The sequence below is a fragment of the Monodelphis domestica genome, chromosome 1 (assembly GCF_027887165.1).
Source record: "Monodelphis domestica isolate mMonDom1 chromosome 1, mMonDom1.pri, whole genome shotgun sequence".
Lineage (NCBI taxonomy): Eukaryota > Metazoa > Chordata > Mammalia > Didelphimorphia > Didelphidae > Monodelphis > Monodelphis domestica.
In genome coordinates, this window is record NC_077227.1 from 233,200,067 (window position 1) to 233,223,093 (window position 23,027).

General features: G+C 38.6%; 1 non-coding gene across 1 annotated transcript; it reads left to right on the top strand.

The window, feature by feature from the left end:
• Positions 1–1,012: 1,012 nt before the first annotated feature.
• TRNAT-UGU (transfer RNA threonine (anticodon UGU)) lies at positions 1,013–1,085 on the top strand. The gene has a single exon. It is a non-coding gene; the product is annotated as a tRNA-Thr (tRNA).
• The last annotated feature ends 21,942 nt before the right edge of the window (positions 1,086–23,027 follow it).

The window sequence follows — 23,027 nt, forward strand, 5'->3', positions numbered from 1 at the left end:
CACTTAACTTGCTTGGTCTCAGTTATGTCTAATAATAGCGCTTTGTGACGATCAAATAAGATATTTGTAAAACATTTTGCAGAACTTAAGGTACCATATAATTAATTGCAAGCGATTATTATAAGCCTCAACATCACATTTTCATTTGTTTTTATCGCTTCAATATCTAACGCTCAGTAGGGACTTAGAAAGTGCTTGTTGAATTAAATGGAACTGAAAGCAATAGCGAGCCCACCCAAGACTCAGTACAGTTGCTTCCGACCCCACTTCCACGCGGGGGGGGGGGACATAAAGAGGTGGGGATGGAGAGGTGGGGGCCAGGGGTGGGCTTAGGGTCATGCTTCTAGCATGTAACCACGACAAAGTCACCTAACTTCTGTCTGCTTCAATTTCTTCTTCAGTAAAATCAGGGAGTTGGATCAGGTAACCTTTAAAGTCCCTGCTGGAATCCAATACTCTTATGGGAAGGTTGAATGTGGTCCCGTGAAGCCTGACAGCTGGGGCAGGTGGGCTTCTCCCTTTCTTCTCTGGCGTGCAGGAAGGCTTCCCCCTGGATAGAAGCACAGGTGCCTTAGCCTAGAGGACGGGAGAAGATGGGAGAAGATGGGAGCTGAAGGCAGGGAGCCAGGAGGTGGGTGCTACTACTTGTACCAGTAAGAGCAGCAACAGCGGACTGACGTGCTCAGGGTGGTGCTGCGGCGCCACCATGTGGCCGACCGACACACCTGCGGAGCGCAAAGGCGCCAGAGCGCATCCTCCCAGGTAGAGGGATGTAGGAGGGCTCAGCCGCGGGGCTCTGGGAGAGGGAGAGAGAGAGGAAAGGCGAGCAGGTCCGCTCCTTGAGCTGGGGGAGGGAGCAGTTGTCAAGGACGCAGGACGTCCTGCGCCTGCCCTGTCTCGCCAAAGATTCTCCCACAGGCTAGTTCGATTCCCAAGAAACAAGCCCTAGTACCTGGAGACGGGCAGCGGCGACGCGCAAGTCTTTCCATGTCTTGCAAAGGGGTAGGGCACTGGCTCCATAGCTCAGTGGTTAGAGCACTGGTCTTGTAAACCAGGGGTCGCGAGTTCGATCCTCGCTGGGGCCTTAGGTTCTCCTTTTATTGAATGAGTGTGCCTCCCTTTGCGGCCCCAGCATAATTTCTTGCTTGGCTCCTTCACCATTGTGGTTTTGTTGTTTTCTTGTTTGTTCCTCCCCATACCTAACTGCTTCCATTCTGCATCCCTGCTTGCCCTGAGCAGAAAAGTGGAGAGAGAACAGAAAGGGATTAAAAGAGAAGGGAAGCAGAACCATGGAGTTTCCAGAGTGGAAAAGAACCTTAGAATGTAGATTGCTGGGAAATAGACCAAGGGATGTTGAGACCTTCAACCAATCAATCAAGAGAAGGTAGACAAAGTGATCTCTAGTGTCCTTTAAATGGAAGAATCTAGGCAGTGCAGTTAGCTGAACCTAGCTTCAAGAACTGAGTCTAAATCTATCATTAGCTGAGCCAAATTTTTCTGAGGTTGATCAAAGCATTTAACCTTTAAGTAGAGAGGGAGGCACCTGCTTTCAGGGGTTGTTGTAAAGATCAAATAAGATGAGTGAAAGTAATACGTGAATGTTAGCAGTGTTGTAGCAGCAATTCATTGGGTTCCTGGCAATTCTCAAGATTCAGTCAACAAGAATCTATAAGGCATGTACTGTGCTAGGCATTGGTGATACACATTTTAAAAAATGAAACAAATCTTATCAGCAAGAAGCTTATCTCCTAAAGGGGGAGAAAATTGCTTATAAAAATATATGAAGAATAAGTAGAGAGTTGGTAAAAAATGCACTAAGTAAAATACAAGAAAGGAAAGTTATATAACAATGATGATTGTTGTTGTTCAGCCATGTCTAACTCTTCTTGACCCAGTGGGCTTTTCTTGGCAGAGATATTGGAGAGATTTGCCATTTCCTTCTCTAGAGGACCAAGGCAAACAGAGGTTAAGTGACTTGCCCAGGGTCACATGTATGAATGTATGAATTCTAGTATGAATCTGAGGTCACATTTGAAGTCAGGTAATGATAATATCATTTAAATAGTGGCTTAAAGTTTGCTAAGCACTTTACATGTTATCTCACTTGACCATCACAATGACCTTGTAAGAGATATTATTATTCCTATTTCATAGATGAGGAAACTAAAGCCAAGAAAGTTTTAGTAATCTGTCCAGGGTCACACAACTAGTAAGCCTCAGTCATTCAATAAGCATTTGTCAAGTTCCTACTATGTGTTAGGTATTCTGTTAAGCTCTGGGTATACAAACATAGGCAAAAGACAGTGCCTGCTCTCAAGTATTTAAGGAAGAATTGAAACTCTAGTCTCTCTGATTCCTCATCCAGCCCTCTACACACTGTGCCAACCACCTGCATGTAATTCATGCCAATCCCCTCATTTTACAGGGTAGGAAATTTAAAATTGATTAGCCAGAGGTCACAGAGTTAGTAAATGGCAGTCTGGGAGTTAGAATGTAATTCAGTCCCATCCAACAAACATTGTTTAAATGTTTATGATGTTAAGACTACAGTTTTGTTCCTGGGCTCAGATATGGCCTCAGACACTTCCTAACTGTGTGACCCTGGGCAAGTCACTTAATCCCAATTGTCTAGCCCTTACCACCTTGGAGCCAATATTTAATATCAATTCTAAGATAGAAGCTAAGGGTTTTTATTAAAAAGTATAGTCTTATGTCCTCCGATTGGGGAATGGCTGAACAAATTGTGGTATATGTTGGTGATGGAATACTTTTGTGCTAAAAGGAATAATGAACTGGATGAATTCCATGTGAACTGGAACAACCTCCAGGAATGGATGCAGAGTGAAAGGAGCAGAACCAGGAAAGCATATACACTGAGACTGATGCACTGTGGTATAATTGAATGTAATGGACTTCTGTATGAGTAGCAATGCAATGATCCAGGACAATTCTGAGGGATTTATGAGAAAGAACCCTATCCACATTCAGAGAAAGAACTGTGGGCGTAGAAACACAGAAGAAAAACAACTGCTTGATCACATGGGTTGATGAGGATATGATTGGGGATGTAGACTCTAAATGATCACCCTAGTGCAAATATCAATAGTATGGAAATAAGTCTTGATCAATGACACATGTAAAACCCAGTGGAATTGTGCATCTGCTATGGAAGGGGGTTGGGGGGAGGGGAGGGAAATAACATGATTTTTGTAATCCTGGAAAAATACTCTAAATTAATCAATTAAATTAAAAAAAATTTAAGTTGTAGTCTTAGATGTAGGGCAGATACTAAGGTCAATAAGAAATGATCTTTGCCCTCATGGAACTTATGGTCCAATGGGGGAATGTTGTTACTGTTGCTGCTACTGTAGAGGAGGCAGTTGGGTGACTCAGGAGATAGAGCACTGGAGTCAGGAAGACCTGAGTTTAAATGTGATCTCAGACATGTACTAGCTGTGTGATCCTGGGCAAATCACTTAACCTCTGTTTGCCTTAATGCACTGGAGAAGGAAATAGCAAAAAGTCTAGTATTAGTTATTAGGGTAGATACTACAATCAATAAGAAATGATCTCTGCCCTCACAAGGTCTGACAGGGCTAATACTACACATTATAACTACATATGTATCTACTATATGAAATAGTTCAAGGTGGATACATGGAAAAGATACAAAGGAAGTTTATGTTAGAAACTCAATCCACAAACATTTTTCAACACCTATAATGTGCCAGGCATTATGCTAGATTTGAGGAACTTAAAGACCAAAAGAAATTCCCTACTTTCATGGGTGAGAGGGACAACATATATATCTCTATGTAAAATGTATATAAAGTTAATAAAATAATTTAGGACTGACTACAAACATCAACGAATTATTAAGGAAGAAGATCATTTGCAGTTGTCCATTCTACATTTCAGGGGTTAGGAAGATTTGGAGATCTATGTAAAATTTTTTGTCCCTCCTTTCATATCAGAGAAGTAAAAAAATTTTATGGGTATTTTACAATACCTCATTATAAAATCTGGGTTAAATATGTAGTCATAGGATTTATGTAGTTAAATGTTAAGATATCTTCACATTTCTAGCCTTTACATGTTGTTTGCTGACTTTGGCAAACTAACTTTTTACTTATTTTAACTTTTTAAAAAATGTATTTTTATTGTTATCAAAATACACTTCCATATTGGTCATTGATGTAAGAGCAAACTCATATGTAATCAAAACCCTAAAAGAAAACCATAAATAGACTGATGTAAAAGATGCCTCCACTCTGGAGGTGGGTAGCATTCCCTGCCCTGTCTTTCAGGATTGTCCCAGATCATACATAGTATTGCTGAGAGTAGCCAAGTTTTCAAAGTTAATAATCATCCAATATTGCTGTTGCTATATAGAATGTTCTCTCAGTTCTGCTTATTTTGCTCTGCATCATTTCCTGCAGATCTTTCCAATTTTTTCTAAAATCATCTCGCTTATCATTTCTTATGACACAATAGCATTCCATCACTAACATGTACCAATTCATTTAGCCATTTCCTAGTTGATAGACATCCCCTCAATTTCCAATTCTTTGCCACTACAAAAAGAATTGCTATACATATTTTTGTACAATTTAGTCCTTTATTCTTTTTATGATCTCTTTGGGCTTATTTTAACTTTAAATGAGAAATTATATATTTATGTTATTAAAAGACAAAATATGTTGATATTATGCAATATTATGCATACATTTTATGCATTTCTGAGTTTCTAAACTTTTTCTGTTTCATCTGTGACTTCCACAAAACTCCCAAAGAATTCTTTAATTTCTTATGCCAACCCAATATATTGAAACTGAGATGGAAAAAGTCACAACGTCGAAGGGATACCTGTATATCCAACTAGAGGTGCCAAAGAAGGCATCACAAAAGGAGGAGCATTTAAGAGAGAGAAATTAAGGAAAAGCATTCTGGTTATAGGGAATATTTCAACAAAATCCAGGTCTTTTGATGCTTTACTTGATATATCTTTTTTTCCCTAGATCTATTTGCAGGAATTTATTTTATTATTTTATTTTTTATTGTCATGCAAAACACACTTCCATTTTGGTCTTTATTGTAAGAGCACACTCATACAAAAACAAAACTCCAAAATAAAACCATAAATAGACTGATGTGAAAGACGACTCCAACAGTTCTTTCTCTGGAGGTGGATAGCATTCCCTGTCCTAGGTCTTTCAGAACTGTCTCAATTTACTGCATTGTTGAGAGTAACCAAGTTTTCACAGATAATCATTGTCTAATATTGTTGTTACAGTGTACAATATTCTCCCAGTTCTGCTTATTTCATTCTATATCAATTCCTGATGATCTTTCCAGCCTTTTCTGAAATCATCTTGCTTTTGATATGTCTTAAAGAATCATTTCACCCCAATGCATAGCATCCCAGTGAGTGGCCTCAGAAGTCATCTAGTACAACTTCTATCTGTACAGGAATCCAGGAATCCTTCTATTTGGAGCAGGCTTGGAATGTGGTAGTTCTGCACCCTTGTTTTCAGTTGAATGATTTGGTGGTACCAGAGGTGGTACAATAGAGTCAATTCCCCTCATATTCTTACACAAAAGCCAATGGGGGGGGGCAGCTGGGTGGCTCAGTGGATTTAGAGGCAGGCCTAGAGATGGGAGGTCCTGGGTTCAAATCTGTCCTCAGACACTTCCCAGCTGTGTGACCCTGGGCAAGTCACTTGACCCCCATTGCCTAGCCCATACCATTCTTCTGCCTTAGAGCCAATACACAGTATTGACTCCAAGACAGAAGGTAAGGGTTAAAAAAAAAAGCCAATGGTTCTGATTCCAAAAATCACTCTAAAAGTCAAATTGGATTTCTTTTCCCATCCCCATTCTAGCTTATCTTTATCTCCTTGCCTTGGTTCATGGAATAGGTTACTTCCTTCCTGTTCAGTTTAAATTATTTGCTCCTCACAGCATGTTGGAAGATTCTCTTTTAGAAATGAACTAGAAGGCACCAAGATGGTGCAGTGTTTAGAGTTCTGGACCTAAAGCTGTATGTCCCCGGGTGAGTCACTTAGTTTTTTCTCTGATTCCGTTTTCTCATCTGTAAAATGGGGATGATAATAGCACCCATCTCTGAGGGTTGCTGTAAAGGTAAATTGAGATAATATTTGCAAGCTTTAAAGCATTATATTAACGTTAGGTAGTATTAATAACTTAGATGCCCACCTTTCCCATTAAGCCTTTTCTGATTTCTCCTCCTCCCCTCCCCAGGTGGAAGTGACCTCTTCCTCTTTAGATTTCTCTTAGCACTTTGTCCAGGCTTTTCCTTTGCATTTATATTGCTCTCTCTCATGCCATGATTATTTATGTACAGTACTTTCCTTAAGTTGTAAACTCCTTGAGTGCCCCCACCACTTCCTTCCAGAAGCAGGATGGGGAGGGGGGGGGACACCAAGTTGCCTAAGGAGAAAAGACTTGGTCCGAGTCAATCAGGAGTGGGAAAGGGTCCATAAATAGCCCATGCACTCCTAGTCTGGGTGAGATAGGGAGACACAATCTTTAAGAAAAAAGAAAAGAAATGTTGCAAACACCTCTCCCCCCCCCACCTCTCCCAAAGAGGACAAGTCTGGATCCTAAGAAGAGATGGAAAAAGACACCTCCCCATACACTTTTGCAGAGGTAGGATAGGAGAGAGTGGAATTATACAAGCATGGAATACTGCTTTTTATGTCAGATGTTTTTCAAAGTATTGGCAAGTTTTTCTGAAATTTTTCTCATCTTGTTCTTCTTTCTTGATTTGTTTGTTGTTATAAGAGATGACACTTTAGAAAAAGACAGATTCGGGGAGAAACATAGGCTATATAAGAGAAAAAATATCAATAAATCTTTAAAAAATAATTAATGAAAAAAATAATTCTTACCCCCCAATTGATCCTAGCTGAATCCAAGTTAGGGCAGTAGAGCCTCCTTTCCCTACCCCCTCCCATTAGGTCAATGGTCTCTTGATTTAGGATGAGGGAAATGAAAAGGAAAAATTACCAAGATTCTTTTTTTTTTTAACTTTTACCTTCTATCTTGGAACCAATACTCTTTATTGGTTCCAAGGCAGAAGAGCAATAAGGACTAAGGTTAAGTGAATTGCTCAGGGTCACACAGCTAGGAAGTATCTGAGACTAGATTTGAACACAGGGCCTTTCCTCTTTAGTTCTGGCTCTTGATCCACCAAGCCATCTAGCTGCCCCCAGTTACAAAAATTCTTAAGGAAAATTAATGTATTAGTCTTAATTAAGTTCTGTTAGTTCTCTGGCAGTTGCGGCAAGACTCCATGCCCTTTTCCATCATATCCTAGGCTGTCCAGACTTTTCAGAGAACACCTTCCTAACTCTGTCTTTTTCTCTGTTTCCCCCCACCCCAATCCTGAAGATGCAGCATCTGAGATGAGAAGAAAATAATTTTCCAGACTTTGTAAGTTCACAAACAGAAATCTGGGCATCTGTAATCATAAGATTGGGCTCTCAAAGCCTGTGTTGGCCTCCTTTAAGAATTCTCAAGATTCTCTTGCTCCTTTATTGTAGGTCTTCTCCAAGGGTTTTTCATGGGCTCTCTTGCCTCTACATCAGAAGCTCTTAACTTTATTAGAGGTTTCAGGTAGTCTATGAACTTGGACATAGTTCTTCTCAATAACCATTGGTTTCCTTTATAATCCCGTGTATTTTATTTTATGCATTTAAAAATACTATTCTGCAGAGTCCATAGGCTTCATCAGATTGGTAAAGGGGTCACTGATACACACTAAAGAGCAGGAAACCTTATTCTATACTCTTTCTTCAGAAAGCCCTTCAGCTCCCATCCAACTCTAATCTCTTCTAAACTCTAGTGATATTTCCTGCTGGCTTTTCCCTATCTCAAACTCAACATATCTAAAAAGAAACTCATCTTCTTCCCCCTAAACCAACTTCAAAGGTCCCTGTTTCTGTTGAGTCTATCCAGGGGTGTGCCAGAGTCAGCTCAAACCATGGTAGTATTGTGAAATTTTCAGAGTGAGCATTTACATCTCAGAAATGAGCAAGCACTACAAACTAGAGATTGATTTATTATTTTTGATTGTCTAGACTTAAGAAAATGATAGAGAAAAATATCAATAATCAATATTAAACTTGAAAGTATGTTGTGTATACAACCTCCCCATCCCCCAATTTTGTTGCTGTTTAATTGTGCCTGACTCTGCGTGACCTCATTTGAGATTTTCTTGGTGAATATATTGGAGTGGTTTGCCATTTCCTTCTCCAACTCATCTTAGAGATAATGAAACTGAGGCAAACAGGGTTAAGTAACTTGACCAGCATCACACAGCTAGTAAGCATCTGATTTGAACTCAGGAAGATGAGTCTTCATGATTCCAAGCCCAATACTCTATCTACTATACCACCTAGCCACCTATTTGCAAAAGTCTTTTCCAATAATTGAAACACATTCCGTCTTTACTCTCAGAATCATTTTCTTCCCTCCAGGTTCAACTCAAGTGCCACCTACTCTTGAAGCCTTCCCAGATTTCTACCAGTCCTTAATGATCCTTTTCTCTTCAATTTTGCTTCTATTCCACACATTGGCATATGTGTAAGTTATTTTAAAAAATCAGTGTTTATTGTCTAATAAGTAGATTGAATTGTGAGTGGAAGTAATCATTGTGGGAGACACTTGGATTTGAGATCAGAAGACCTGAATTCCAACCTGAGTTTTGACATTTACTAGTTTCAAAACCTGAAGCAAGTCAATTTTATTTCATAATCTGTTAAATGGCCATGGGGAGAGCAGTAGTAGGACGAGCACTGCAGATCTGATTCAATAATTCAATTTAGCAAACATTTATTAAGCATTTACTCTAAGTATAAGACACTGTGGGAGGCCCTGTTTACAGAAAGATAGATAGGTCACAGGTCCTCCTCTCCAGGAGTTTACAATTTAATGTAATCTACGATCTATAATCTATCTCACTAGGTTGTTACAGAGATTTAATGAGATAATGTATGGAAAACACTTTGTAAAATATGAAACACTATACAAGCATTAGTTATGGTTATTTGTGTTCTAAAGCTAGTTAGTTACTCCCATCATTTTTCTACATGAGATTTATGCCATACTGGGAAATATTTCCTTATTTATTAGGAGATATTTTCTGCATTTATATCCATAAAATCTCTAGAAAATTTCTACCAATTAAAAATTTTTCCAATTTAAAAAATTATGATCATCATAATTATCTTCCATGACCTCATGAGAAATACCTTCTATAAGGAATCCCTTTTCCATTTGGAATTTGTATAGGGCATATGCAATACAGAATATTTTTAAAAATCCTTTGGCTTTTTAGTTGCAAAATGTAATGTGCACACATGCACACACACACACACACACACACACACACAAACATTAACTTTAGTCACAAATGGGCTTTCCAAGATGTAGGATGGTAAGCAAAGTTCCTCCTTTGGCAATATCCGGGTCCCTAGGTCCCCTGAATCTGATGAGTATCTCAGTACAGGGTGCAAAGATGCTGAGGGGTGGTGGGAACTGGGAGTCAGATGATTGGATTCTGGTTTATTATATACTTTAGTTGCGTGGCTTAGACAGGAGGCCTCAGGGACCCAAGTGCCCCTGAAGACTCTACTTTAATAGTGATATTGCATGTGAAGTTTTTGGTAATAGGCATAGGGCAGAGAGAAAGGGAGGGGGGTAAAGGATGGTAGATTAGGTACTAAGAGACTGGGAGGGCAGGAGAGTATAACTCAGAGTTGGGTAGATATGGGTCTGGGCTCATCATCCTAGTTACAAAAGAAGCAGTATGAAATATGGCATGATAAACAGTATGAAAGCCTGGAAGCCATTATCTACTGGAATCAGTCAACAAGTCCATCCTCCATGATGGAAATGTGGAGATGCTTGGTAGAGTATGCAGCATATTGGTCACACTTAGAAGGCAATGTCAGAAGCAAAGATCTTCCACACTTGTTTTTGTAGAAGTAGAAACAGCTCCTGAATGGTCATCTTCCAAACCTCCACCTCAAAATTGCCTCAGATCTGGGTGACCAGGTCCAACAGGCTGTCCTGAAAAGGACTTTGCTCTAGGACAGTGATAGCCAACATATGGCAAAGGTGCCAAAGAGGGCACACAGAATGCTCTCTGAGGGCATTCATCTGTTCCACCCCTCCCCTGAGTTTGTTATTAGAAAAGCAGTGGGACTTGGGTGGAGTTGCTCCTCTCCCCCTCTCCACCACACCTTCCTGCCCCACTTCCCAATATCCCAATGGGACCTCACAGGGGGTAACGTGAACAGCTCATAGGTAGGCAAGCTGGAGGGGAGCAGAGCGCTCAAGTCACTCCCCATCCCCCTCTCTACACTCACTGACAACATTTCTCACTTCCTCCTTCCCCTGCATAGGGTAAGGTGGGGTGGGGTGTGTCCAGAATCCAGTGGGGGGCATAGCACACAGTCTGGGGGGGCTGACACAGCACTCAATCTGGGGGGTGGAGTAGGGATAGGACCTGGCCCTCAGTCTCTACAAGGTTTACCATCACTGACCTAGGATGCCAACTTCCATTCTGTTCTTTCTCAGGGCCTTCTGACCTTGTTTAAACAAACCACAGTAAAGAATCAGTTGGTGAGGACAGGATCCAAGATCCCAACAATTATTAAAGTGTCAAGCAAAAAAAATATCAGAGAGACACCATATGTCAAGATCCTGTTGGAAACACCTGATATTCATACTCTGTGAGCAGTTGGGAGGTTTGAATTAAGTTGAATTAACTTTCTAGATTGAGTTGCTTTCAACCTTTGAGAGGGATTCAGAGAGAGTGGGTGGACAGTGTCAAGAACTATGATGGTGGCCATTTCTGAAAAATACATGTTTGCATCTTACATTTTATTACTAGTTATATAATTCCTTTTTAATGCTTATTTTCACAATGAAAAGGTATTTAAGTAATTGGGAATAGCACACACAGGAAGGATAGAATGAAGGGGAGGTATTTCACATGTAGCTAGGCATGAGGCCAAGAAGATAAATAGATAAATTCACATCAAACTTAGTCCATGTTGCAGCTAAGTGATACCTCCTCCAAAGGGTTGGAGCTAAGGAGAGAGGTAACCAACTCTCTGAGAACCAGAAAGAGCTTGCTACATCTCCCTAGCAAGCCTTCTACTGCTGGGTGGTGTACTTAGTAGGTAGGCATGAGTATTTGACTGACCCCCATTTGGTCCTTACTACCAAATAGAATCAGTCCCCTGCTGACTCCATCAATGTAGATTATTTTCATAAAGATTTTGTAAAGATGAAAAAGAGTTAATAGGGTGAAAAAAAATGTGGATGGGTTATTCCATTGGCAGCAGTAACTGCATTGATGAGAATGAATACACTTAAAGTCTTGTCCCATGTATTTGATTTATATGTTTTATTTTTATTTTATTGTCATGCAAAACACATTTCCATATTGGTCATTGTTGTAAAAGCAAACTCAGATGTAACCAAATCCCTAAAGTAAAACACAAAATACACTCATGTGAAAGATGACTCCAAAAGTTCTTTCTTTGGAGATGGATAATATTCCCCATCATAAGTCTTTCAGGATTGTCCCAGATCATTATGGTTTATTTTCATTCAGCATTTGATTTTCAGATCAATCAGTCAACAAGTATTTAATAAACAGCTACTATGTGTTAGGCACTCTTTGATGTTCTGGGGATATAAGTACAGAGAATGAAAGAATCTCTCCTCACAATGAATTTATATTTCCAATGATGGGCAATACTAGGTAGGTAGTTTGTATGTTGTAAAAGAAAAAAAAATGGGCTAGGCTCATTAGAAAAGTCTTGGTTTTGCCATTAAGTAGCTTCTTGACCACATAATATACATATGCATGGACATACATACATATATGTTCATATACACAAATATCCTGAAGAATGGGAACCACAGCTCCTCAAGAATTGTCTTCCTAGGGTCCATAGTTTTACACAAAATCTCTGTGTATGGTGCTAGATTTATTTTTTATAAATCAAATGGTCTTCTTGTTATTGTTGTTCAGTCATATCTGACTCTTTGTGAGGCTATTTGGGGTTTTCTTGGCAGAGAAACTGGAGTGGTTTGTCATTTCCTGCTCCAGCTCATTTTATAGTTGTAAGTGACTTACCCATGGCCACACAGCTAAAAATGTCTGAGGCCATATTTAAACCCAGATCTCCTTGACACCAGGCTTCACACTCTATCCATCATGCTACCTACCTACCTACCCTGCTAAATGGTCTGTTTGGATAAATTACTTTTCACAGCAAGCAATATGTTTTGGTTTCTACCTTAGAAAGGCCTTAAATCTGACTTTATTTTTCTTTTTGGAGCTAAAGGAGTCTTGGATGTCTCAACTGAAAATTTTTTGTCATATCATTTAGTGATAAAAAGCAACTCATGAAAATATAACTTATAAATGACAAGGTTGTAAGCACATTCAGGAAATCAGAACAATGGAGCGAGGGAACTGGCAAATAGCATCTTTAGGTGATAGCCCTTAGGCTTATAATCTTACTGTTTTGAGGTCATCTGTACACAGGAGATAAAGGCAGAAAGGATCAGACTTTCTGGGATGGCTGCAGAGCTGATTGTCTTAAAGGGAGACAAAGCACCAGATGAGACCACCTTTTATTAGAACATATGTCCCTGAGGGATTGTTCTTTCTAGGTAGCTTCCCCTGTGCATTCTTTGTTCCCCTGTGTTGTATACAGGGGACCCCCAGGGAAGTCCTATATACTGGACCAGGCTTGTGAACTGCCTGAAGTCTTGAGCACAGAGAACATCAAAGGATTTGGGAAAGAGGAGACCATGCCAAAGGTCAAAAATAGCTTCATCCTTGACAAACCCTTCTGTATTCTCTCAGGCCTTCCAAGATACAGGAATCTTGGCAGCCCCGTGGAATATGGAATCCTGGCTGCCTAGAGATAGTATTAATTCTTTTATCTGGAAGTTTTTATTAATGCCATTATGATGGGTTTATCAGCCTCATTTTTTAAATAAGTTGGGGAATAACAGATTAGTGTTTGAAATTTTTTGAATTTTGACATGATTTCTTTTTTAAAAAGGCATCTTTTTTAATGGGTTTATCTCCTTTTTGAAATTGTGATAGGCACATTATCTCTCTTTGATGGTGAATACAGACCACTCCTTAAAACCCTCCTCTTATCAGACCCAGCAGACCCAGGCTCTAGAAATGAGTATTAATCCATAAGGATTTCCTGAGGACCTACTCTGTACTTAAAAATGTGTAAGTTGCTATATAGGGGATACAAAAATGAAATGTAATGGAAAATACTCTGGGCTTAGAGTCAAAAGAACTGAGTTCAAATCCTGGATGTGTCATATATTACATGTGTCTACTTGGGCAAGTCACTCACAAGTAAGACAAATTGTACTCTTTACTAGTGACTGCTAAAACAGCAGTTCTCAAAATATGGTCCACAGTCTCCTGAAGAATCCTTGATACCCTTTCAGGGGATCTGTGAGGTCAAATATAATCTTATTGGGTCTTCCCAATAAATTGAGAGATGCTATTGTTATCCTTATCTTGTAAATGAGGAAACTGAGGCAAACAGGGGTTAAGTGACTTGCCTAATATAATAGCTAGTAAATTTTTGAGCCTGGATTTGAATTTAGGTTGTCTTGACTCTGATACTCTCTCCACTGAGTGACCTAGTTGCCATCAGTGTATCATAACAGATTGAATGTGGAAATAGATAGAAGATTTCAGCTTGGGTATTCAAGGAGGAAGAACCTCTGGTGTGAAGACTGTTTTCAGGACTGCTCATCTATTTTGGGTATCCACCTTTCTTTCACCTGTGGCTCCAAGAAGCTATAGCCATGTTGGCAAACCTATGGCACATGAGCCAGACCATGCCAGAGGGAGCTGCACCCCTCTCCTTCAGAGACATTTCTCACATGATCTATCCCTCTTCCCAATAGCCTAATGGAAGCCTTTCCTCCCTCCCCTGACTGGGGTAAGGTGTATATGTGGGCTCACATGTGGCATGAGGGTTGCAGTTTATATAGCATGAGCAGTGACCACTTCCTGGTAAACCATCTGGGCAAATGGGCTAAACAAGGTTGAGAGTAACAAATGGGCTACAAACCCATTGGCAAGCTGGGGGGGGGGTATCTACCCCAAGTAGGTGAAGACTTCTCTTGGAGGAGTAGGTGGATGAGAACAATTTGTTCCAACTCTAGGAAGGCAGGCAATATGGTGGGACATCAAAGATGCCAAGTCATCCACTGCATCCTGAGCCACCACCAGGCATCTTCACTTTTGTCTTGCCACTGGACTTCAATGACCCTGGAGGAGGGAGTGAGGTTGACGGCTTTGTGTAACTCTGCCTTACTTAAGTCAAATTCATGTAGAAGTCAAAATATCATCCCATGATGTCACTGATCCTCTTTGAAAACAAAGGACAAACAACAGCATTAAGCTAGACATTAAAGGAGCAGTTAGATGACAAAGGGCATAGAGCACTGGGCCTAGAGTCAGAAAAACTCATCATTCTGAGTTTGAAACTAGTTGGGTGACCATGGGCAAGTCACTGAACTCTGTTCTGCCTCAGTTTTATCATATGTAAAATAAGCTGGAGAAGTAAATGGCAAATTAGTCCAGTATCTTTGCCAAGAAAACCCCAAATGGGGTCGCAAAAATACAGACACAACTAAAAACGACTGAACACACATACTTTTTAGTCCTGATGCTCTACAGATTGCATGTAGAAGCAGATAGGAGAATCCAGCTGACTTCTATTAAGCTAGACAATAAAGAGATTTAAAAAATATGTAAAACAATGCCATTTTCATTTTTTTGTTTGGAAAATAGAGTAAATTTTTACAAAATATGCTGTTATGTTAACATGTATTGGGTTTATTAGTTATTTTTAAATTAACAAAATATTTTAAAATTTGTTTTAATTTATAATATGATACATGTCAATTGATTTCACCCACATAAACAAAAGCTCTTTGGTGTTTTCAACAATTTTTAAGAGTGTAAAGAGGTCCTTAACAGAGATAAAAAAAATTTAAGAATTGCTGAACTTGTCTCTATAGCATGATTGGTGTGGTTTATAGAGAACCAATCTTAGAATTAGGAAGTCCTGGGTTCAAATTATGCCTCATACACATACTAACTGTCACTTAAATTCTTTTTTTTTTAACCCTTATTTTCCAGCTTAGAATCAATACTGTGTATTGGTTCTAAGGCAGAAGAATGGTAAGGGCTACGCAATGGAGGTCAAGTGAAGCCCGGGGTTACACAGCTAGGAAGTGTCTGAGGCCAGATTTGAACCAAGATCTCCTGTGTCTGGGACTGGCTCTCAATCCACTGAGCCACCAAGCTACTCCACTTAAAATTTTAATCCCTCCACTCAACATTCTGAGATTACAAAGTTACAGAGGAATTCACCAAACACTTTCCACACAAATGAGATCAGATCCAAATAATTGGAAAATATTAATTGCTTATGGGTAGGCTAAGTCAATATAATAAAAGTAATTCCATCTAAATTACTTTGTTTATTCAGCACCATACCAACCAAACTACCCAAAAATTATTTCATAGTGCTAGAAAAATTGTAGCAAAATTTGTCTAGAAGAACTTAGAATATCAAGGGAATTAATGCAAAAAATATGAAAGAAGGTGGCTTATCATCAAAACTCTCATACTGGCTATGAAATAGTGATTCAATGAAATAGATAAGGACTTAACAGGCAGTAGTAAATGACTAGAGTAACCTAGTATTTGACAAACCCAAAGATCTGAACTTTTAGAAGAACTCACATCTGACCAAAAACTGCTAGGAAAAATGGAAAAAAGTATGGAAGAAACCAGACTTCATGCCATATACCAAGGTAAAGTCATGATTTAGAATCATTTAGAATCATTTACCAAGGTAAAGTCAATGATTTAGAAATAAAAGGTGATACCACAAACATATTAATGGAGCCTAAAATAGTTTAACTGTTAGACTTATAAATAAGGGAAGAATTTATGTCAAAATAAATCATAGAGAACATTACAAGATGTAAAATAGATAACTTTGGCTACATTAAATTTAAAAATGCTTGCACGAATAAAAGTGTAATCAAGGTTAAAAGGCAAACAACAAAATGGGGAAAATCTTCATAGCAAATGTTTCTAACAAAGGCCTTATTTACAAAGAAAACAAAGTCAAATTTATAAGAATACAAAGCATTCTCCAACTGTTAGGTGGTCAAAGGATATGAACAGGCAATTCTCAGATGAAGAAATTAAAACTATCTTTAGTCAAATGAAAAAATGCTCCAAATAACTGCTAGAGAAATGCAAATTAAAGCAACTCTCAGGTACTAAATCAAACGATTAAAATAGTGGGAGTCATAAATTGTTACAGATAAAAGAGTGGTTGGCTTAAATTGTGACAGCAGAAAATATGGTTTCAAGACAGTGTCTTGTTTTAAATCAAATATAAGGTAGTTGCCAGGGGAAAATTCCCAAATATTAAACATACCCAAGTTAGCTGGGTTTTATAAAGATTTTTATTAATACAAATGAGGAATTAATGAGAGAGAGAGAGAGAGAGAAAGGAAATAATGAGAAAAAGGGCTAGACCAGCCTAGGCCAGCATGAGCCAGCCTAGGCTGAAAACTCCAAGAGAGAGATCAGTCAGTCTTTTATCCACTCACCACAAGATTTGTCCAAGCAAGATTCTAGTGTTCAGAGAGACACCAGCTGCCTCCTCCAATTCAGCTTTTCCCAGCTGAATCTCCTAAGAGAGAGCCCCTTCTCTCAGCTTCTGACCTCCTTTTAAAGGGAATTTTCTTCTATGTCACCTTCCCTAAGTTCTCACATCTACCAATCACAGTAGACGGTTTCCAAAGGACAGGCCATTCTTAATTCACACCTAAGTAGGCTTAAATTTTAGATTAAGTTCACACCTGAAAAAATCTCTGAGTAAGTTCTCACCTTTTTGATCCTTGTAAATTCACAAGTTGCCTGACCTTTATAGGTACTTAGCACCCTTTTGTATTAGATCTAAAAATAGGCACAGCTTAAGAACTTTTGCCTTACTATAAGTACATATTATATAAGTATATATAAATATATATATATTTCATTGTTCAACAAGGAGTTTCTTCCCCTAAAGTATGCTTAAGTAGGGGTGGAGTAGAGGTCTCACATTCCTGATCTAAGTCCCTTCATTGTTTAAATGGGGACTGGTCTTAACCAAACCTTATGAAGTAGGGTCTGAGAATTTTTTAAGGTTCCCATTATTCAATTGATTAATATGACAAAAAAGGAAAATGATAAATGTTGGAGGGAATGTGGAAAAATTAGAACACTAATACACAGTTGGTGGAGCTGTGAACTGATCTAACTATTCTGGAGAGCAATCTAGAATAATGCCCAAAGGGCCATAAAACTGTGCACACCCTTTGACCCAACAATACCATTATTGGGTCTGTATTCAAAAGAGAATAAAGATAGGGGGAAAGGATATATTTGTACCAAACTATTTATAGCAGTTATTTTTGTGGTGGCAAAGACCTGGAAACTGAAGGGATTTCTATCAATTGGGGAATGGCTGAATAAGTTGTGGTATCTGCTTGTAATAGAATACTATTGTGCCATAAGAAATAAAAAACAAGATCATCACAAGAAAACCTGGACTTATATGAAGTGATGCAATATGTAGTGAACAGAACCTGAAGAATGTTGTACACAGTAACACTAATTATGATGATCATCAACTGTGAATGCCTTAGCTATTATCAATAAGGCAAGGATCAAGGACAATTCCAAGGGACTCATGATGAAAAAGGCTCTCCATCCCCTATAGAAGGGACAGACTTTGGAGTCTGGATGCAGATTAAAACATACTGTTCTTTATTTTATTTCTTCTTTCTCTAGTATAAGCAATATGTGTCCTGTTTCACAATAGGGCCAACATGAAAATGTGCATTTCATGATAGTATATGTACAACCTGTATCAGATCACCTGCCTTCTTGGGGAGAGAGGAGGCATGGGAGAAAGGAGGAAAAAAAAGAATGAGACACATTTTTGGACTTAGCTAATACAAGCATTTGGTTCTCTTGGATAAGCATATTTATTATAACTTATTACATATGTGTAACAAATCATATGCATTATATTATTGTTATATTAGTTATTTATGTTGTATAGTTTAAAAAATGATTAGTAATACAAAAAAAATGAACATGAGCAAAAAATAATAAAACCCATAAAAATGATGAAAAACTTGGAAGAAAAACCTCCAAGTATACCAGTTCCATCTTCAACATCCTCAAAGAGCTTAAATTGCCTACTTCTAGGTTCTCCTTGAAGGTTGAAAGAGACATAGATGTTTTCTCAGGCAGCATCATGAGGATGTATTTGCCTTCTTGAGCATTCTGTCCTTGGTCCTGAATAGGACAAAGTGTCAATGATAGTTTCATGGAATTCGAGGCATCTTAGCTAAAATTCACAGAGCAGGGTTTTGTCTCCAGTTGAACAGGAGGAGGGAGCAGTGCCCTCTGGCTTTGTCGTGGGTATTGTTGTGACAAATTTATCCAGATTCCTCTTGAGATGAAACTGCTTAGGTTCCTGGTTTTGTGTCTTGACTAACACAGGCAAAAGCTGACATTTGAAATGGATGGAAGCTCAAGACTTTGCAGATGTGGCTTTAGAGTGTGTCATTTTGTTTGAATGGCAGTGATCATTCTTGTTTGCCCACTATTAAAAACCAATAGCCTATAGCTTTCTAATAAACTTTTAGAGAAAAGATTTCAGCATATTTCAACTATAATTAGACTTAGCAAAACCCATGATATCCTTGCTAATAATTGTATGTAAATACTTCAAACTTTTGGGGTTTCATCAATGCAGAAATCCCCTCCAAAGAGACAAATCAATTTATAATTAGTAAATACATTTTAGAGTGGTCCCTGAGCTTTGTGAATTTTAGATTTACTCCACCCTGTTTAGTCTAACAAAACAGGAATATCTACACCCCTACTTAAGGATTAAGTATTGAGAAAGATGGCCTATGACAGACATGTGCTAGCAAATGACAAATCAGAAACAACTGACAGACCCCTGGGCTATCCTAAGTCAAGCTTAAGCTACCATTGGTACACGTGAGATGCAGGAAAGTGATGTAAAAATGGTCTATATATTTGGCGGCACTTCCTCTCTCCGGTCTCTTTTCACAGAGAGGTGGCTCAGGCAGCAGCGTGCTAAGCGCCTTGTCATGGTGGAAACTATTGTCTGGGTTTGGCGGTAAGAGTCCTTGATAAACTACTAGGGGTAGCTTAGTAACCTAGTTTAGGTGAGGCACCTTCTCTGAGCTCTCTTGGAGTTTAGGCTGACTCTTTTCTCCTTTACCTTCCAAAAACAGTATTCTCTTAGGAAAGCCTCTAATCTTCTGAAAAGACCTTGTGACAGAGGTCTTTGAACTCCCCCTGGCACAGGCCAGGTGGGAGAAATCCTATACCCCTTCCCTCTCTCTTCTCCTTAATTCCTTTCCTCTATATTAATTAAAGTACCATAAAATTTCCAAACTGACTTGGGTATTTTTATTTGGGATATTCCCTGGTGACCAATAAAAATTAGATTAAGTCACAACCCTAAAATTTCCCCTTACAGCTTCAGTGAGTTTAACTAACTTGTCAGTCATATAACTAATGTGTCAGAAAGAGGATTTTAACCCAGATTTCTTCCTCATATTCTATCCAGCACTCTAGCCATTGTACCATGTTATCATCAATTATTATCAGAGCTCATCATTCTATTGCATTTTACATAACAATTTTCTTCCAATAGACTCATGTGGTAAATAAGGTCAGTTCTATTATCCCCACTTTACTGGTGAGAAAACCAGGACCTAGAGAAAGTCAATGACTTGTCATGCTCATAAATGGAAAAGCTGGTGCTCACACCTATAGCATCTAACTGCAAGGCCAGTGATCTTTCTACTATGCCATGACTCAATAGCTTGTATTGTGTGTTTTATATTCTCTAGGCTAGAAAATTGAAATGTGGAGACTGTATGAATTGCTCAAAGCATTATATTGCAAAAATACTATATAAGACAAAGTTCTCACCACTAAGTCCATTGTTATCAACTATTCCACTGCCCTTCCAATCCCTCCTTAATTGCTGCTTTCTTTCTGTATTGGAAAAGACCAGCTTATTCACAGAGTCAAATCTAGATGGGTATGAAACTCAAGGAAAATCAATCCATGGATTTCTAATCTCTATTACAACATTTGTATCCACATAAAGTTAAGTTAAATGATCAACTTTTTAGCTTTGATTATAAAATTGGATTTTTAAGAAAATGCAGAGTTAACATAATATGAAAAATGCAAAATTAAGTCAATGTTAATTTAGTATTAATAACAATATAAAATTCAATATGAAGAAATAAATATGAATATTCAAGTATAATATTAATATATCCATATTAAAATACATTAATATAAAATGCAATATCAATATAACATTAATATTATAAAATGCAATATTAACATTATATTAACATTAAAATACAATATTAAGTATATAGAAGGGCCAAGAAACAGCCCTGTACTGTTGCCTCCTAGATCTCATACTTACTATATAATGGGCATGTCTTCTGTCCTCTTTGAATCTGTTTCATTATCTATATTTAATGGAATTTGCAATGTCTTTTATCAGAGAATCAAAGGGAGCCCTGAGAATGGGCACAGGGAGAAACTTGAGTCAATAATTCTCAGGGAGCATAAAATTGCAGTAGGCCTGCTTGGCTATGCCTTGGGGTCCAAGGAGTAAGCCATAGAAGAGGTCAATGGGTAAGTAAGTTAGGGATCCAAGTTGGTCTCTTTCTCTTCTGCCTCTACTGAGAATTTCATCTGGCATCCAATTTGGTTAGGTTAGAGGAAGACTGAGAGGGTAAAGAAGGGACAGGAAGAGAGAAGGGATGACAGGAAAGGGTATAGGAGAGGGAAAAGTGACTTCCTCTTAGGGGTGCTGAATTTTGCATCTCATCAAACCTCAGTGGGCTTTGGGACAGAGTATCAACTTCCTAGGTGGCATAGCACAACCTTCTACTTTAGTTTGGGGAAAATGGTGGAGATGCAAGCTACCAGAAAAGAATTTGTACAGAATTACTCTTGGGGTTGATTCCAGAGGTTTTTTTGTGGAACATAGAGGAATGAGGAATGGGACCATAGAAAGATGGACCTTTCCCCCACAATGTATTTTCCTTTCTGTTTAAGCTCTGATGTACTAGACAAATGACTCTCAATCCTTTCCTAACCCTGGAAAGCTTGGAAGACTTAGTGGAAAGGAAGTTTCACTGTGGGAGAAGATTGGACAAAATATTCTACAAGATGCAAGCATTTGATGATTTCTGCACAACTCAACAATTTTTTTGTAAACCACATGGCTACCCTGAGCACTGTTTGCTCAGATGTAATGAACAGGTCATTGGCCAACAGAAAGCAAGAAATTTCCCTGATGCAAGCTATAAAGATTTCCATATTTTAATATAACTGAATCATACTTGATATTGTACTCTGGATTCATTCATAACCAGCTTAGGGAGAGTTTCTCTTTGTCTAGTTTTTTAAAAACTATGTATGTTAGCAGATTAGGCTTTCCCACTAATGTTCAGGAGTTGAAGAGGGCTTTGATAGGACCCGAGCTCTGGAGTATAACTGGTGAGCGAAATTATTAATATCCCTTGCTGGTAAAGGGTAAAGTCAAAAGCATTCTTTGTGTGGAGGTAGAGGACCTGCTTTTAAATCGTATTTCTGATTTTTTTCATTGGTAAAATGAGGAGGTTGAAGTAGATGGCCCCTTCCACCTATAAACCTAAGGGTTTCCTCACTTTTCCTGTCTCTTTTGACGCATTCAGGTGCTATTCAGTTCATCCGTCTATCTGTCTCCTGCTTCTATCTGTCAAATCTAGAGTACTGGGTTCGGCCTGTAAATGTTCACCCTCTAGCTTGCTAGCTCCCTTGACAAGTCAACTCCTCCACATAGTGCTCTAAAACTTATTAATCAATAAAATATTTACTTATTCCCTGATCCCTTAAGTTCTGTTTTAGAATTGATATTATCACTTCTGACCCAGGACCTCCCATCTCCAGATGTAACTCTCATTCCATTGAGATATCTAGCGGCCCCAAGGATTTTCTTTAAAAAATTTTCCCAATTCACAATACTTTTTTAAAAAAATCTCCTTCCTTCTTCCTTCATCTTCTAAGAACTCTAATCAGTGTTCTCATTATGGTGGGCAGCTAGGTAGCACAGTGGATAGAGTACCAGTCCCTGGAGTGAGGAAGATTTATCTTCCTGGGTTCAAATTTGACCTTGTATAATTATTAGCTATTTGACCCTGAGCATGTCACTTAACCCTGTTTGCCTCAGTTTCCTCATCTGGAAAATGAGCTGAAGAAGGAACTGGCAAACCACTCTGGTATTTTAACCAAGAAAATCCCAAATAGACCTACTTGTATGAAAATATTTGTAGTAGCTCTCTTTGTAGTGGCAAAGAATTGGAAATTGAAGGGATGTCCAATTGAGGAATGGCTGAGCAAATTATTGTACATGTTGGTGATGGAATACTATCATGCTATAGGAAAGGATAAGCAAAATGATTTCAGAATGAGTTGGAAAGATCTGCAGGAACTGATACAGAGTGGAATAAGCAGCACTTGGAGAATATCGTACACAGTGACAGCAATATTGAGCAATAATTATCTGGGAAAACTTGGCTACTCTCAGCAATGCAATGTCTGACACAATCCTGAAAGACTTATGATAGAGAATGCTATCCACCTCCAGAGAAAGAACTGTTGGAACTGTCTTTTACCTCAGTGTATTTATGGTTTAATTTGGGGTCTTGGTTACGTATGAATTTGCTCTTACAACAATGGCCAATATGGAAGTGTGCTTTGCATGACAAAAATTTTTAAAAAGCAATGAGAAGATACC